Source organism: Bombina bombina, chromosome 4 (genome assembly GCF_027579735.1).
Source record: "Bombina bombina isolate aBomBom1 chromosome 4, aBomBom1.pri, whole genome shotgun sequence".
Lineage (NCBI taxonomy): Eukaryota > Metazoa > Chordata > Amphibia > Anura > Bombinatoridae > Bombina > Bombina bombina.
The window spans coordinates 808223129-808240084 of NC_069502.1; positions in this window are offsets into that span (position 1 = coordinate 808223129).

Genomic DNA, 16956 nt, shown 5'->3' on the forward strand with positions numbered 1-16956 from the left:
ACAGAGGTTTTGTCTAAGTTGCCAGTATTGCAGGGCAAACGCAGCAGGAGAGAAGCCACTCTGATTCCTCACAGGGATCTGAATTGGTGGTCAGGGAACTTCTGTCTGAGGGGGAACTTTCTGACTCAGGAAGTGTGTTACCTCAGACGGACTCTGACGTAATGTCATTTAGATTTAAGCTTTAACACCTCCGCCTGTTACTTCGGGAGGTTTTAGCGACTCTGGATGACTGTGACTCTATTGTGGTTCCACCAGAGAAATTGTGTAAGATGGACAAATATTTAGAAGTGCCTGCTTACTCCGGTTCCTAAGAGAATATCGGAAATTATTACACAGGAATGGGAAAGACCGGGTATCCCGTTCTCACCTTCTCCTAATTTTAAGAAAATGTATCCCATAGCTGACACCATCCGGGACTCTTGGCAAACAGTCCCTAAGGTGGAGGGAGCTATATCTACCCTGGCTAAGCGTACTACTATTCCTATTGAGGACAGTTGTGCTTTCAAAGACCCTATGGATAAAAAATTGGAGGGTCTTCTAAAGAAGTTATTTATTCATCAGGGTTTTTTGTTACAACCGACGGCCTGCATTGTGTCAGTCACAACTGCGGCGGCCTTCTGGTTTGACGCCTTAGAAGAGTCTCTTAAGACTGAGACTCCCTTAGAGGAAATTTTAGATAGAATTAAGGCTCTTAAGCTGGCTAATTCTTTTATTACGGACGCCACTTTTCAGATTGCCAAGTTGGCGGCTAAGAATCCCCGATTTGCCATTTTAGCGCGTAGAGCGTTATGGTTAAAGTCTTGGTCTGCTGATGTGTCATCTAAGTCAAAGCTTTTGGCTATTCCTTTCAAAGGGAAAATCCTATTCGGGCCTGACTTGAAAGAAATAATTTCTGACATTACGGGAGGTAAGGGTCATCTCCTACCTCAGGATAAAGCAGCTAAACTGAGGGGTGAACAAAATAATTTTCGTTCCTTTCGGAACTTCAAAGGAGTCCCCGTTTCTTCTTCCGCTAAACAGGAAGGGAATTTTGCTCAAGCCAAGGCCATCTGGAGACCCAACCAGACTTGGAACAAAGGTAAACAACTCAAGAAGCCCAATGCTGCTCCCAAGACAGCATGAAGGGGCGGCCCCCGATCCAGGACCGGATCTAGTAGGGGGCAGGCTTGGGTAAGAGATGTTCAGGACCCCTGGACACTGGAAATTGTGTCCCAAGGAGATCAACTGGAATTCAAAAATTCTCTCCCAAGGGGGAGGTTTCTTCTTTCACAATTGTCTGTAAACCAGATAAAAAGAGAGGCGTTCTTACGTTGTGTAAAAGACCTCTCTACTATGGGGGTAATTCGTCCCGTTCCAATACTGGAACATGGGCAGGGATTTTACTCAAATCTTTTCGTGGTTCCCAAAAAAGAGTTCAGACCCATTTTAGATCTCAAAAGTCTAAACAAGTTTCTCAGAGTCCCATCCTTCAAGATGGAGACTATTCGGACAATTCTACCGTTGATCCAGGAGGGTCAATATATGACTACCTTGGACTTGAAGGATGCATACCTTCATATTCCTATCCACAAGGATCATCATCAGTTCCTAATGTTTGCTTTCCTGGACAAACCTTTTCAGGTTGTGGCTCTTCCCTTCGGGTTGGCCACAGCACCCAGGATCTTCATGAAGGTTCTAGGGTCCCTTCTGGCGGTCCTCAGGCCGCGGGGTATTGCAGTGGTGCCTTATCTAGATGATATTCTGATCCAGGCGTCATCTTACCATCTGACAAAATCTCATACAGACATGGTTTTGTCCTTTCTGAGGACTCACGGGTGGAAGGTGAATCTAGAAACGAGTTCACTAATTCCACAGACAAGGGTTCCCTTCTTGGGAACTCTGATAGATTCCATATCCATGAAAATTTTCTTGACAGAGGTCAGAAAGTTAAAGATTCTGAATATATGCCGAGCCCTTTGGTCCAATCCTCAGCCATCAGTGGCTCAGTGCATGGAGGTAATTGGATTGATGGTGGCGGCAATGGACATCATTCCGTTTGCTCGTTTTCATCTCAGACCGCTACAACTAAGCATGCTCAGACAGTGGAATGGAGATTATGCAAATTTGTTTCCTCAGATAGATCTGGACCAGGAGACAAGAGACTCTATTCTTTGGTGGTTGTTGCCGGATCATCTTTCCCAAGGGACGTGCTTCCGCAGACCCTCATGGGTGATAGTGACAACGGACGCCAGTCTACTAGGTTGGGGTGCAGTCTGGAATTCCCTGAAGGCTCAGGGTGTGTGGACTCGGTCGGAGTCTCTACTTCAAATCAATATTCTGGAATTGAGAGCAATATTCAGTTGGCTTCGGCCAAATTCATCCGATTTCAGTCGGACATCACGACTGTGGATTACATCAATCATCAGGGAGGAACAAGGAGTTCCTTAGCGATGACAGAAGTATCCAAGATAATTCGTGGGCAGAGGTTCACTCTTGTTATCTGTCAGCAATCTACATCCCAGGAGTGGACAACTGGGAAGCGGACTTTTTAAGCAGACAGACATTTCATCCGGGGGAGTGGGAACTTCATCTGGAGGTCTTTGCCACCCTGATTCTCAGATGGAGCAGACCGGAATTGGATCTGATGGCGTTTTGTCAGAATGCCAAGCTCCCAAGATACGGATCCAGGTCAAGAGATCCTCAGGCCGAACTGATAGATGCCTTGGTCGTTCAACCTAGCTTATGTGTTTCCACCGTTTGCTCTCCTTCCCCGGGTGATTGCACGGATCAAACAGGAGAGGGCTTCAGTAATTCTAATCGTGCCTGCATGGCCTCGCAGGACTTGGTATGCCGATCTAGTGGACATGTCCTCTCTTCCGCCGTGGAAGCTTCCATTGAGGCAGGACCTTCTCATTCAGGGACCCTTCCAACATCCAAATCTAATTTCTCGCCAGCTGACTGCTTGGAGATTGAACGCTTGATTTTATCTAAGCGAGGGTTCTCTGATTCGGTCATTGATACTTTGATTTAGGCACGTAAGCCTGTCACTAGAAAGATCTACCATAAGATATGGCGTAAATATCTTTATTGGTGAGAATCCAAGGGCTACTCATGGAGTAGAGTTAGGATTCCCAGGATTTTATCTTTTCTCCAAGAAGGATTGGAGAAAGGGTTATCAGCAAGTTCCTTAAAGGGACAAATCTCTTTGTCGATTTTACTACACAAACGTTTGGCAGATGTTCCAGACGTTCAGTCTTTTTATCAGGCTTTGACCAGAATCAAGCCTGTGTTTAGACCAATTGCCCCACCCTGGAGTTTGAATTTAGTTCTTAATGTTCTTCTTCAAGGGGTTACGTTTGAACCCATGCATTCCATAGATATTAAGTTGTTATCTTGGAAGGTGTTATTTTTGGTTGCTATTTCTTCTGCTCGTAGAGTTTCTGAGCTTTTAGCGTACAATGTGACTCGCCTTATCTAATTTTCCATTCTGATAAGGTGGTTTTACGTACCAAACCTGGTTTCCTTCCTAAGGTTGTTTCAAACAAGAATATTAATCAGGAAATTGTTGTTCCTTCATTGTGTCCTAATCCTTTTTCTAAGAAGGAGCGTCTGATGCATAACTTGGACGTGGTCCGTGCCCTGAAGTTTTACTTGCAGGCAACTAAGGAATTTCGTCAATCATCTTCTTTATTTGTTGTTTTTTCTGGAAAGCGTAGGGGCCAGAAAGCTACGGCTACCTCTCTTTCTTTTTGGCTGAAGAATATCATCCGTCTGGCATATGAGACTGCTGGACAGCAGCCTCCTGAAAGAATTACGGCTCATTCTACTAGGGCTGTGGCTTCCTCATGGGCATTTAAAAACAATGCTTCTGTTGAACCGATTTGCAAGGCTGCAACGTGGTCGTCTCTTCACACTTTTTCCAAATTTTATAAATTTGATACTTTTGCTTCATCTGAGGCTGGTTTTGGAGAAAGGTTCTTCAAACAGTGGTGCCTTCTGTTTAGGTTCCTGTCTTGTCCCTCCCTTTTCATCCGTGTCCTATAGCTTTGGTATTGTATCCCATAAGTAAGGATGAAATCCGTGGACTCGTCATATCTTGTAAAAGAAAAGGAAATTTATGCTTGCCTGATAAATTTATTTCTTTTACGATATGACGAGTCCACGGCCCACCCTGTCATTTCTAAGACAGGTATTTACTTGTTTTTTATTACACTTCAGTCACCTCTGCACCTTTGGCTTTTTCCTTTCTCTTCCTAACCTTCGGTCAAATGACTGGAGTGGGAGGGAAGGGAGGAGCTATATATACAGCTCTGCTGTGGTGCTCTTTGCCACTTCCTGCTGAACAGGAGACGTAATCCCATAAGTAAGGATGAAATCCGTGGACTCGTCATATCGTAAAAGAAATAAATTTATCAGGTAAGCATAAATTTCCTTTTTATAAAAAATTTGCTGAGAAGAAGAGGCATGTTATTCATGCAGATACAAATTCACAGTTTTGAGAACTACAAAACCAATAATATGTGATAATATCTTAAAGTTTGAAAAATTGTCCAAAATAATCTGATAGAAACCTATGTGAATGGATTAATTAATTAATTACAAAAAAAAAATTCAACCATGAATTTACAGCATCTTGCTATATAATTAAAAACTAATATATATTTCAGGATGAATAACATTTGGATTATAATGTATCTTAAATAGCAACTAGATAGATTTTTTTTCCTCAAAAATCATATATATATATATATATATATATATTATAGCCCTGTGTGTGACCCAGAGTATTTGCCCCCCCAGGGTCCCTATATAGGTTTGACTAGCCAAGTGATCACCTGGAGCCTCAATGTTATTTTTAATTTCTGCTTATTTAAGAAATGTTACCTAATACAACTATAAATCCACAACAGTGTTGACTATAGAGTTGAGAACAGAAATATCACTGTATTATTTACAACCTTCTTTATTTAAATTGTAATAAAAAGAAATCCATCAGAGAGATAGTAGAAACATTAGGAGTGGCCAAATCAACATTTTGGTACATTCTGAGAGAAAAAAAAGAACACACTGGTGAGCTCTGCATGCAATACAAAAAGCCCTAGACGTCACCAGAAGACAACAGTGGTGGAGGATTGTAGGATCCTTTCCATGGTAAAGAAACACCCCTGCACAACGTCCAAGCAAGTAAAGAACAATCTTCAAGAGGTAGGGGCATATTATCCTAGTCTACCATAAAGAGAAGACTTCTTGAGAGCAAATATAGAGGGTTCACCACAAGATGCAAACCATTCATAAAACTCAAGAAAAGAAACGCCAGAGTAGGCTTTGTCAAAAAATATCTAAAAAAGCCAGCCCAGTTCTGGAACAGCATTCTTTGGTCAGATGTAAATAAAATCAAACTGTACCAGAATGATGGGAAGAAAAAAGTATGGAGAAGGCTTGGAACGGCTCATGAGCCGAAGCATACCATATTATCTCACGGTGGAGGCAGTGTGATGGCATGGGCACGCATGGCTTCCAATAGCACTGGGTCACTGGTGTTTATTGATGATGTGACAGAAGAAACCGGATAAATTCTGAAGTGTATAGGGATACATTGTCTGCTCAGATTCAGCCAAATTCAGTGAAGTTGATTGTACGGTGCTTCACTTTACAAATGGACAATGACCCAAAAACTTAAGTCGGAAAGACCCACGAACAAACAATAACTGACGTCAGCTGCAGTAAAGGCCTGGCATAGCATCACAAAGGAGGAAACCCAGCGTTTGATGAACTTCCAGACTTTAAGCAGTCATTGCCTACAAAGGATTCTCGACAAAGTATTAAAAATGAACATTTTATTAATGATTGTGTTAATTTGTCCAATTTCATTTGAGCCCCTGAAATAAGATGACTGTATATGAAAATGGTTGCTATTTCTAATAGTTTCAGACTGTATTTTTGTTCAACCCCTTGAATTAAAGATGAAAGTCTGCACTTCAATTGCATCTTGGTTGTTTCATTTCAGATACATTGTGGTGGCGTACAGAGCCAGAATTAGAAAATTGTGTCAGTGTCCAATTATTTACTGACCTAACTGTATATACATGATTATATATAGGTATAGATATACACAGATATATAGTTTATATATGAATATACAATTAGATATACTTGGAACATATTCTGCTATGTGCAGAACATTGGAATGTGAAAGATTTACAGTAAATACACAGTATAAGGCTTTATTAAAAATTGATATTGGATAAATATAGTTTTTCATGTTTTCAACTACTTAATTGCAAAGGGCTCTAATGCATTTATATATATATATATATATACTAGTCAATAAGCCTGCCCAGAGGGCAGTCTAATTATTTTTTAAACTACAGATGTAGAAACAACCGGCTAGATTTGGAGTTCGGCGGTAGATGGGTTGCTAACGCCACATGTGTTTTATGTCTAACGCACGTCATTGTTTGACTCCGGTATTTAGAGTTCAAAACAGACCATCTAACGATGCTCCTAACGCGTGTATGTCACACGCGTAATACTGCCCGCGTAAGATAGTCTCCCATAGAGATCAATGGGAAAGCAAAAAAATAGCTTTTTTCACCTAACACTCGATCTCGCGAGAATACGCACAGCTCGGTCATATGACGCATACCACATCATGCACAACAATAACACGCCGCAAATGTCACAACAACAATCAATCAACAAAGCACACAAGCATTACACATTCACAAGCGGGGGGATTTGAAATAAAATTTAATACAGGGAATACGCATATACTTTAAGATGCGGAAATTCGCAAAATAACAACAAGGAATAAAAAATATATACATACACTAGAAAAATAATCGCATTCAATATAACTATATATTAGGACAAACATACATATACAACACTTCACTAATAACACACCATTACAAATTCACATTTAAAAAGAATACTATTGGACAATGTTAGAGAAAACGACCACTATGACATCATCGCATTCTACACATTCCACAAATACTAACTCCAAATGAGCATGCGCAAATTCACACAACTAATACACATTGCACTAATAGTAATTGCTAATAAAGCACACCTGAACACAATTTACAACGGAAATTGGTACATCATTAAACATTTACACAGGGTATATAAGCACCACACAAGCAGGGCTTCTTTGACTGTGTTGCTGGTGGGTCTTTGGAGATTGGAGGTTTAAGATTAGAGAGTTGGTGCATTATTGTGAGTGAGTTAGTGTTAGCGTGAGAGAGTCAGTTGTTAGTGTTATCATGAGTGAGTTAGTGGGAGTTAGTGGGAGTGGGAGAGAGTCTGTTAGTGGGAGCGTGAGTGAGTTAGTGGGAGTTGTTAGTGAGAGTTGTTAGTGGGAGCGTAAGTTAGTGGTAGTTAGTGAGAGTTAGTGGGAGTGTTTGTTAGTGAGAATTAGTAGTAGTGTGTTAGTGAGAATTAGTAGTAGTGTGAGTTAGCGAGCGAGTGATTTTTCTGTACACGTAACACATTTACACGCAAACACATTCAATACATACATACACTTATCAATAACACTACATACACTCCATACCCCCTACCCCCTCATACTACACTCCATACCCCATTCCCTGTAGTCCCATTCCCTTTCATCCCATTTACTCTTATCCCATACCCCATACCCATCCCATACCCATCCCCTAGTTACATTTAGTTTACATATCCTCCTTTTAGTCTTCTTCTTCTTTTGGTTTATTTAAATACTCCTTACCCTCTTTGTTTTTTTACATCCCTCTCACACTTTCAGCACTTTTTTTGTCTTTTTAGTTCTTTATTTTGACCCCCTTTCAATTCATCACACTCACTTTTTGTTTGATTATTTGGGGTTTAGTTTAGGGAACAGATGGAGGCCAGGCAGGGGAGAGGTAGAGGGGGGAGGAGAGGGAGGGGGAGAGGAACAGGGCAGGAAGGGGGGCAGGAAGCGGGGGTGGAAGTGGTGGGTGGACCCAGCCACTTGGTTCAAGATGAACAAGTGGCTGGGCCCAGTGGCGGACAGAGTAGGGCTTCACAGTCCGGGAAACAGAGGGCATCGTCACAGGGGAAGGCCAAGGCGACTAGGGAGGCGAGGTTTTCGATGGAGGAGAAGGAGGCCCTCATAGAGGCCTATATGGCCAGGTATAGGAGGCTGCAGCACCAGAAGACTACCCCGACTGACAAGAGGAGGCTGTGGAATGAGATAAGAAATGCAGTCAATGCAGTGGGTGGCCGGAACAGAGATCTTGATTCGATAAAACATCGCTACCGGGACTGTAAGATGGATCTCAAGAAAAAGTTAAGCCTGGAGGCCCGACATGCCGCAGGAACCGGTGGCGGACCTGCCCTGGAAATAGAGTACTGCCGATGGGAGGAAATGTTGCGGCCCAGCATCTCCGAGGTGGAAATAGTCGGTATCGGAGGAATTGATACCGGGAACCTGCCACTCTCATCTGACGGTAAGCTCATTGAACAATAAATTCACATACGAATGTATTTCAAGGGACACTATACGCAAACCTTTACTTTCATGATTGAGGTAGCGAATACAATTTGACAAAACATTCAAATGTACTTATATTACCTAATTTGAATCATTCTTGAGATATATTTTAATTAAGAAATAGCCATGCACACGGTGAAACAATCACAGGAGGCAGCTATATTCAGCTAACAATCAGCATCTTATAAGCATATTTAGATATGCTTTTCAGCAAAGAATATCCAGAGAATGAAGCTAATTAGATAAGAAAAGTACCTTAGAAAGTTGATAATAAATGTATGCTTCTAAATCATGAAAGATAAAACATTGGGTTTCATGTCCCTTTAAGGATCAGATTAATGCTATAACGTTGTTTACACGCATTCAATTACTTTGCGGTTACATCAGTATCTAGGCTATAGGTTAGGTGTGCATTTAAACAGACTGAAAACAAACGCGAAAACATTCAGATTGACCAGAGATATCACAAACACGGTTTTGAAAAAGCGGAAATCGTATTGATTGTTTGTTAGATTTCAAAGTGGATTAATGATTCTGCATTTGTAATTGTATCGTAAGCTAAGTCATTTAAAGCTTGATTTGCAAATATGCTAATATATACATTTTTTTTTTTTTTTTTTAATATACAGAGTCTGGGGAGGAGGCAGCACAAGAAACACAGCCTCATCTATCTCCCCGGGATGAGAGTGGTGGGGAGGAATTTCCACTTCGGAGGGAAGAGGCCCCCCGTGACGAAGAGCGCACGGAAGCTGATGAAGAGGCCCCGGAAGCAGAGGAGGAGCCAGCGGAACCAGAGGACCCTCAAGGACCCGCACACCGCCGTGCACGGGCACCCCGCCGTGCACGGGTACCCCGCCAAGCACAACAAGAGGAAATAGCGGAGGTGCGGGTTCTACTGGACTACATAGACCAGATGCGTAACTCCCGGATAAAAAATATCGAATACTCGAATTCTTGATGGACAAAATCAAATAATTGAAGGACAAAACCAAATAATAAACATACTCAATAGAATCGAACAAGGCCAAAACAGAATCTTTAATCTGCACCAAGAGATGTTCAATTTTTTCCGGGAGGCGCATGCTGGTCTACCTCCTGGTCCGCCTCCTGCTGCTGGGCCTCCTGCTGCTGGGCCTCTTGCTGCTGGGCCTCCTGCTGCTGGGCCATCTCCTCCTGCCGGCCCATCTACTCCTGCCGGCCCATCTACTCCTGCCGGGCCATCTACTCCTCTTCAGCCATCTCATCCTCTTCAGCCATCTCCTCCTCTTCAGCCATCTTCTCCTCCTCAGCCATCTTCTCCTCCTCAGCCATCTTCTCCTCCTCACCTTGGTCGTCCCAGTACTCTTCCTTCCACTCTTCCCACAACATCTCCAAGGAGAACTCTTCAGAGTCGGCAGTTGCCCCTCCCAGAGCCTCAGCCCCGTGGGAAGAGGGGAAGGAAGAGGAAGTAAGTATTTATTTTCATCTTTAATGTTTTTTTTATTTAATGTGTAATGGATAGGTATGTGATGATGTGGTTTTCATACACTTGTGGACCACACTCTGTATATAATCTACTTCTATGGGACCGGGTCCATGGAGGAAGATTGTTTGCAGAGTGTGGGTTATAAGTGTGTGAAAACCACATCATCACATACCTATCCTTGTTCATGATATTGATTGGTTTCTGTGATGTGATGTCCAAACTGTTTCCCGAATCGCAAACAAAATTACCATTACAATTATCCATGATGGCATATTACTGTTTGAATGCCAATAACACAGCTTAAAGGGACAGTCAGAAAATTATTGATTACAAAGAAAACACTGTATTACGCATTATCAAGTTGGAAACAACAAAACATGGAGAAATACGTGTGACTTATGTGCTTAACCTTGTATCTATGACTAGGAAAAATGACCACTTATTTGTTGTTCTGACATAACAACCTTTTAGATATCAATGATCAATACATGGTAAATAATATGCGGTATGAGCACAAGGTTTTACAAATACAAATGCTATCCAAATGCCCTCTAGTGGTCAAATTGTATAATGATTACATGCACTCTTCAAGCTCGAAGAAATGAGCACACAAACCTCATAGGTTTAGCTAGCAAATTTAAATAAACAAAGACAAATGATTAATTGGTGAGAAACCTTTGATATCATTGATATTACAAAATTGACTTTTAGAATAATGCAAAACATTATTTGTTTTCTAAACTGTCCCTTTAACAAAATTACATATGCTAACACATATTTGAAGCTTGTTGGTATATCTACATGTACTTGGTCAAAAATTAAATATTGAAATCAGATTTATATTGACGTGTTAAATAAAGTATATTTTCTTAAAGAGACATTATTGTGTTAATTTTTTTTTAGAAAGACATTTGTTTGAACAATGAATATGGTTTAAAGTCCTTTTAGGAGTGGGGGGTGAAAATATGCTAACAATAATATATTTGAAGATTAAACAATGTGGAACTCATACATGATACAAAAATCAACATTTGCATTAAAGGGACAGTATATAATATTTTTAACAGAACTGTATGTAATAGACACTACTACAAACAACAAGATTAACATATACTGATATCAATATTACAAAGCTTCAAACACTTTCAAAGAAAATCGGGTTAGCTCTATTGAAAATATAGATGAACCCCCATTATAACCGTAAAACAAGACAATACCCCATCATTAACATATGAAAAGACCCTTTACACAAACAGGAGAAAGCTGGAGATGGTACTCACATGAAACTCAGAGGCTGGGCGAGGAGTCTGAAAATTAATTACATTTTCTTTGAACAGAAGCAAAATGAAACCTGTATTTGTTAAACAATGGACTATCTAACTAGAGACAAAATAAAAAGTTTTGATTTATAATGTGAGTGTCTAATGAACCTTTAATAAAATATATAACGAAATTACATTTAGAAGAAGTCGGCATCATATATTTAGCATATGATAAAGCTAAATGCATATTGATTACTTTATTCTAACACAATAGTGCATATTTATTAATTAGATATCTTTAACATTAAAAACAACAGTCATTTTTATGAAAAAGGAACATATTGTTGACAAACATATTAAACAGCATGGACTATAGAGATTTGCACTTGCCTCGAAATATCATATGCATAAAAACATTTTGCTTTCGTTCGTTTATTCAACCAGACATCCAGCAAAAGAGAATGTGGTGGTCTTTATCAGCTACGGGTCAACAATGTAACATGATGCAAATAATACATATTCGCAAGGTTTTTAAAATTGGCTGCAGTCACAAACGTGTTTAACGTGCACAAACAAATATTGCGGGACTACGTAATCCAATCATACGTTTTTTTACCTTTGCATGTGTCGTCTTAACATGGCGCTTCCTTGATCACGTAAGAACGCCATCCAATAAAAGGCACATTCTTGATCACGTAAGAACGCCCAAAAAAAAAGGCGCATCCTTGATCGCGTCAAAGCGCCATCCAATAAAAGGCACATTCTTGATCACGTAAGAACGTCAGTCAATACAAGGAATCATTGGACAGCCTGGCAGGTGACGTTTTAAGCAACATGGCGCATCCGAGATAGCTGAAAAACCGCAGCCAATACAAGGACTCAGTTGACAGCTTGGCATATCACTAAAAAACGTATTTATATTTTAGGAACTAGTATGTGTCTAGATTGCTATCTAGGAATGTCACCAAATCATGAATCATCTTTTCGGACTTGACTGTCCCTTGAACTATAGCTATGGTGTATATCTTTAACATTTAAAAGATACACATGAGAAATACATATGCCATTGATGTTTTAAGATATGTTTTGATAGTTTTGGAATAACAATAATGATACATGGATTGATTAAACGTGTCATTTATTCAAGTTTAAATATGGTCAGCCTACCTATAGCCATATATGGGAGTAGAATTATTTTGTTAACATATTTTTCCAAAAATATTCATCATCTAAAATATTTGCATTACACACAGAGATTTATTTGGTTACACTTTTACAATAAGATAGAATAGAAAATGAAATACATGTGCTGTCAACATTACAATAAGATTGTTTATTAATAAGATTATATGTCCTTGTTCATGTAAAAAGGACAAAAACGCTTTAGAAATGGAAATACATTCATTAACAATTGTGCTCACCATCCCTTAAAGGGACATTATTTTGTTTTTAAAAAGAGGATACACATAGACAATACTATTTCAATAAAATGAACAATTTACAGGGATTATATCATTGTATCAATCCTCAGATCATTTGTTAAAGGTGCATCAATTCATGCAGAGTTTCTAAATACACACATGGATGTGAAAATTGAAATATACATATATACACAAATAACAATCTATATATACATATATAAAACAATTACTATGCTAATCATAATCATGCAATGATAAAGCTAAGAGAAAAAAATATAAAGACAAATAATAAGATTACATTGGAGATGTTAATCTTAAAGTCATTTACAATTGTCTTACATATATGATTTTTTATAAAAAAATATTTTTGGTAGGTCCCTTTAAGGATCAACAAGATAAACTAGAGCTTTAAAAAAATAACATGAAGAATGAGGACAAAGAATCGTGCAATTACATGTCTTTTATTAGTATGTAAGAAAACATCAACAACGTTTAGAAATAATCTTGTAAAAATAAGGAATATTTGAGCCATATGACAAGGTAACAGAGTGCATCACAGTCCATGAAGAGAGTTGCCAAGGGCCACCATAGCCCCATTGGAGACATATGACAAGGTAACACAGTGCATCACAGTCCATGAAGAGAGTTGCCAAGGGCCACCATAGCCCCATTGGAGACATATGACAAGGTAAAAGAGTGCATCACAGTCCATGAAGAGAGTTACCAAGGGCCACCATAGCCCCATTGGAGACATATGACAAGGTAACACAGTGCATCACAGTCCATGAAGAGAGTTACCAAGGGCCACCATAGCCCCATTGGAGACATATGACAAGGTAACAGAGTGCATCACAGTCCATTAAGAGAGTTGCCAAGGGCCACCATAGCCCCATTGGAGACATATGACAAGGTAACACAGTGCATCACAGTCCATGAAGAGAGTTGCCAAGGGCCACCATAGCCCCATTGGAGACATATGACAAGGTAAAAGAGTGCATCACAGTCCATGAAGAGAGTTACCAAGGGCCACCATAGCCCCATTGGAGACATATGACAAGGTAACACAGTGCATCACAGTCCATGAAGAGAGTTACCAAGGGCCACCATAGCCCCATTGGAGACATATGACAAGGTAACACAGTGCATCACAGTCCATGAAGAGAGTTGCCAAGGGCCACCATAGCCCCATTGGAGACATATGACAAGGTAAAAGAGTGCATCACAGTCCATGAAGAGAGTTGCCAAGGGCCACCATAGCCCCATTGGAGACATATGACAAGGTAACACAGTGCATCACAGTCCATGAAGAGAGTTGCCAAGGGCCACCATAGCCCCATTGGAGACATATGACAAGGTAACACAGTGCATCACAGTCCATGAAGAGAGTTGCCAAGGGCCACCATAGCCCCATTGGAGACATATGACAAGGTAATAGAGTGCAACAGGCACAACAATAAACTTTTAAAAAGGCCAAATGGCAACAATAAAAAAAAACATCAACATGTGGACGGAGGATTCTTATCTGCCACCTTGGAGCATCTCCAGATCCTCCACTTACTGGTCATCCTCTTCATCGTCCTGTGCATGTCCAGCTCCAGATTCAGGCCTTGAACTTAATCGCATAATTTCACGCAGAGTCAAGTCCTGAACCCGGAGCTGGGCCTGCATGGTGTCGTTCATCCCTCTCAGGACAGCTGCGTTCCTAAACACGGCCTGCTCTACTCTTGCTATACCTTCTAGCATGAGCCATGCTGAGTCACAGCCTAAAATAAAGAATAAATTAAATATTAATGATAATTACACAACAGACGAAAAAAATAGAAAAGATACATTGTCATCATAAAGACAAATCATTCTTTACATCAATTAGTTTAAATTTATTCTTTACACATGAATTATGTTATTCAGACAGACCGAAATCTTTAAAGGGACAGTTTATTCAAACATGTTGTCCCCTTTAATTGGTTTTAGATGATCCACTTATACAGCTTGAGTGTATAAAATCTTGTTAAAGGATTTACATTGTACTTACATTAGCAATTTAAATATTTTAATTATACTGTGGTAGGCACACCTATCCTTAAACATTTTGGCATTGAGGACAAGCTGTGTAAACATAGCAACCTGAAGAAATTACATTCCCACTGGGTTAGACAAGAGATAATTGTTACGGTACCAACAGTGTACCAAGGGTTAATACCAGGGAACAACGTCCTGCATAGGGAATCAGCAATTCACAAACCAGCCAGTTTTCAGGTTTAAACAGAATATATGCTTTATTTGAAGGCAGCACACAGATTTATACACCCTGGCTTCAGGTTACAAAGGGCATTGGTTTAACAGTAAAGCAAACATATGAACAATGCATCAAACAATTGTCTATTCACAGGTAAAACAGATTAACATATTAAGTTAATTAACTAGGGAAGAACGTTTACTCAGACAATCTGATGTTGGGCAGTCTAGTTAACATAATCACACAAGGACACAATCAGTTTACCCAGACAGACTCCTGAGACACAATCAGATCTGAAACATACATAGAATACATCTTATTACTGAATATAGGAACAGTTCTTATTAGCTATAAAGTCTTTTATGCCCACTTGGCTTATAGAGTCACAATTGCTCCCACAAGGGGCACTCACACCCTGTACCCATCCTGTATTTATGGATACAGGGTGACATAGACATAAGACAGAGTTATGAAAGTACATGGGGTGTCCAGCATATAAAATTCCATATTTCCATGCAGTCTCTGGGTATCCTTAAGCCCATGTACCTCCAGCCCAAAGAATGTTCCATAACAGGCCCTCCAATGTACAGTGGCGAGATTGGTTTTGTCACATCTCTCCCCTTTTCCAAACAGACTAACAGGGTATCTGACCTCCTGCCGGTCAGTGCCCTGGTTAGTCCAGCAACCCACCCATAAAACACAATTAGTAGTACAGCCCACCCACAATAAATGGTTACTACACCTGAGTACGGGGAAAACTTGTCCATGTCCAGGTACCTCACCACAGCTGTGTGGGGGACTGGTACGCTGAATTGGTGGGTTGCGAGGTGGGCAGAGACCAGCTGTACTCTGCCCGGGTGCCAGCACTACCATGGAAGTAGCCTGGTGGGAGCCTGGTTGCTGGAGGGGGAGACCGACTGTCTCCCCTTTGGATACATAGCTGTGCTGCTGGAGGGGGAGACCATTCGTCTCCCCTTTGGCTAAACAGCCGTGTTGCTGGGGGACAGGACCAACTGTCCCTACCCCTTGTAACGCAGCCTGCCGCTGGGGAATGGAGTCTGGGCTCCCAAAGTCAGGCTCTGCAAAGGACTCCCATAACAAGCCAGGACCATCAAACTCCTCTCCCTCTGGTTTGTCATGCTCGGCTGTCCAGGGTATATAATGTGCCATATACCACCAGAGCGCCTGGTAGGCATGTCAGTTTGCTGGGACAATCCATCTGGATTCCCGTTATGAGAGAGAATTCCTGTCCATACAAACAAGGGTTCAAATTCCTCAGTGCCCAGACCAGGGCCAAACAGTCCTTCAAAATCCCATCAGCTTCTTTACGAGTTTTCTGTACCTGCTCTTTATAGGTATCCACAATCCCTTCATACTGACATAGGGTGCCCTTGAGTTGCTGCACCTCACTATGAGCCAGCGTCAGCTTCTCCTCAAGTGTCGCTAAGTTTGTCTTTAAGGTTTCATGTCCCACTCTCAAGCTGGTGTTTTCTGCAGTCTGTCGGTGCAGCTTGTCTAGCAGAGATTCACGTTCTAAACGTGCTTTTTCCTCTGCGCTCCTCTTCTCCTTCATCAGCGCATTGTAACGGGACCTCCACATATCAATAGCGGATAGAGATTTACTGAGCTCATCGTCCTGGGGCTTAGCAGCAGGTGGGTCAGTCTCTGCTGCATGGATCTGGGCACGGGTAGTCACAGAGTTAACATCAGCGGGACCCATAGGAGCGTAGGCAGAAACAAGGGGGGCCAAGTCATTTCCAAGAAGAACATCAGCAGGTAAGTCCTTCTTGACCCCCACATTCACAGGTCTAGCGCCCACTCCCCAATCCAAATGTACCCTGGCAACAGGTAGGCTGAACACATCGCCCCCTGCTAACCTCACAGCCACAGTGTCTCCCGTGTACTGTTTCTCAGACACCAAGTTCTTTTGAAGCAAGGTCATGGTAGCACCAGTATCCCGTAGACCACTGACCTTCTTCCCATTCACTTTAACCAGTTGCCGGTTATTCCGATGGGCAGCTTGCACAAGGTCTGCCTCATGTAAGATGCTCCAGCATTCTTGCGCCTCTACGTAGCGGGCCGTAGGCTGAGGA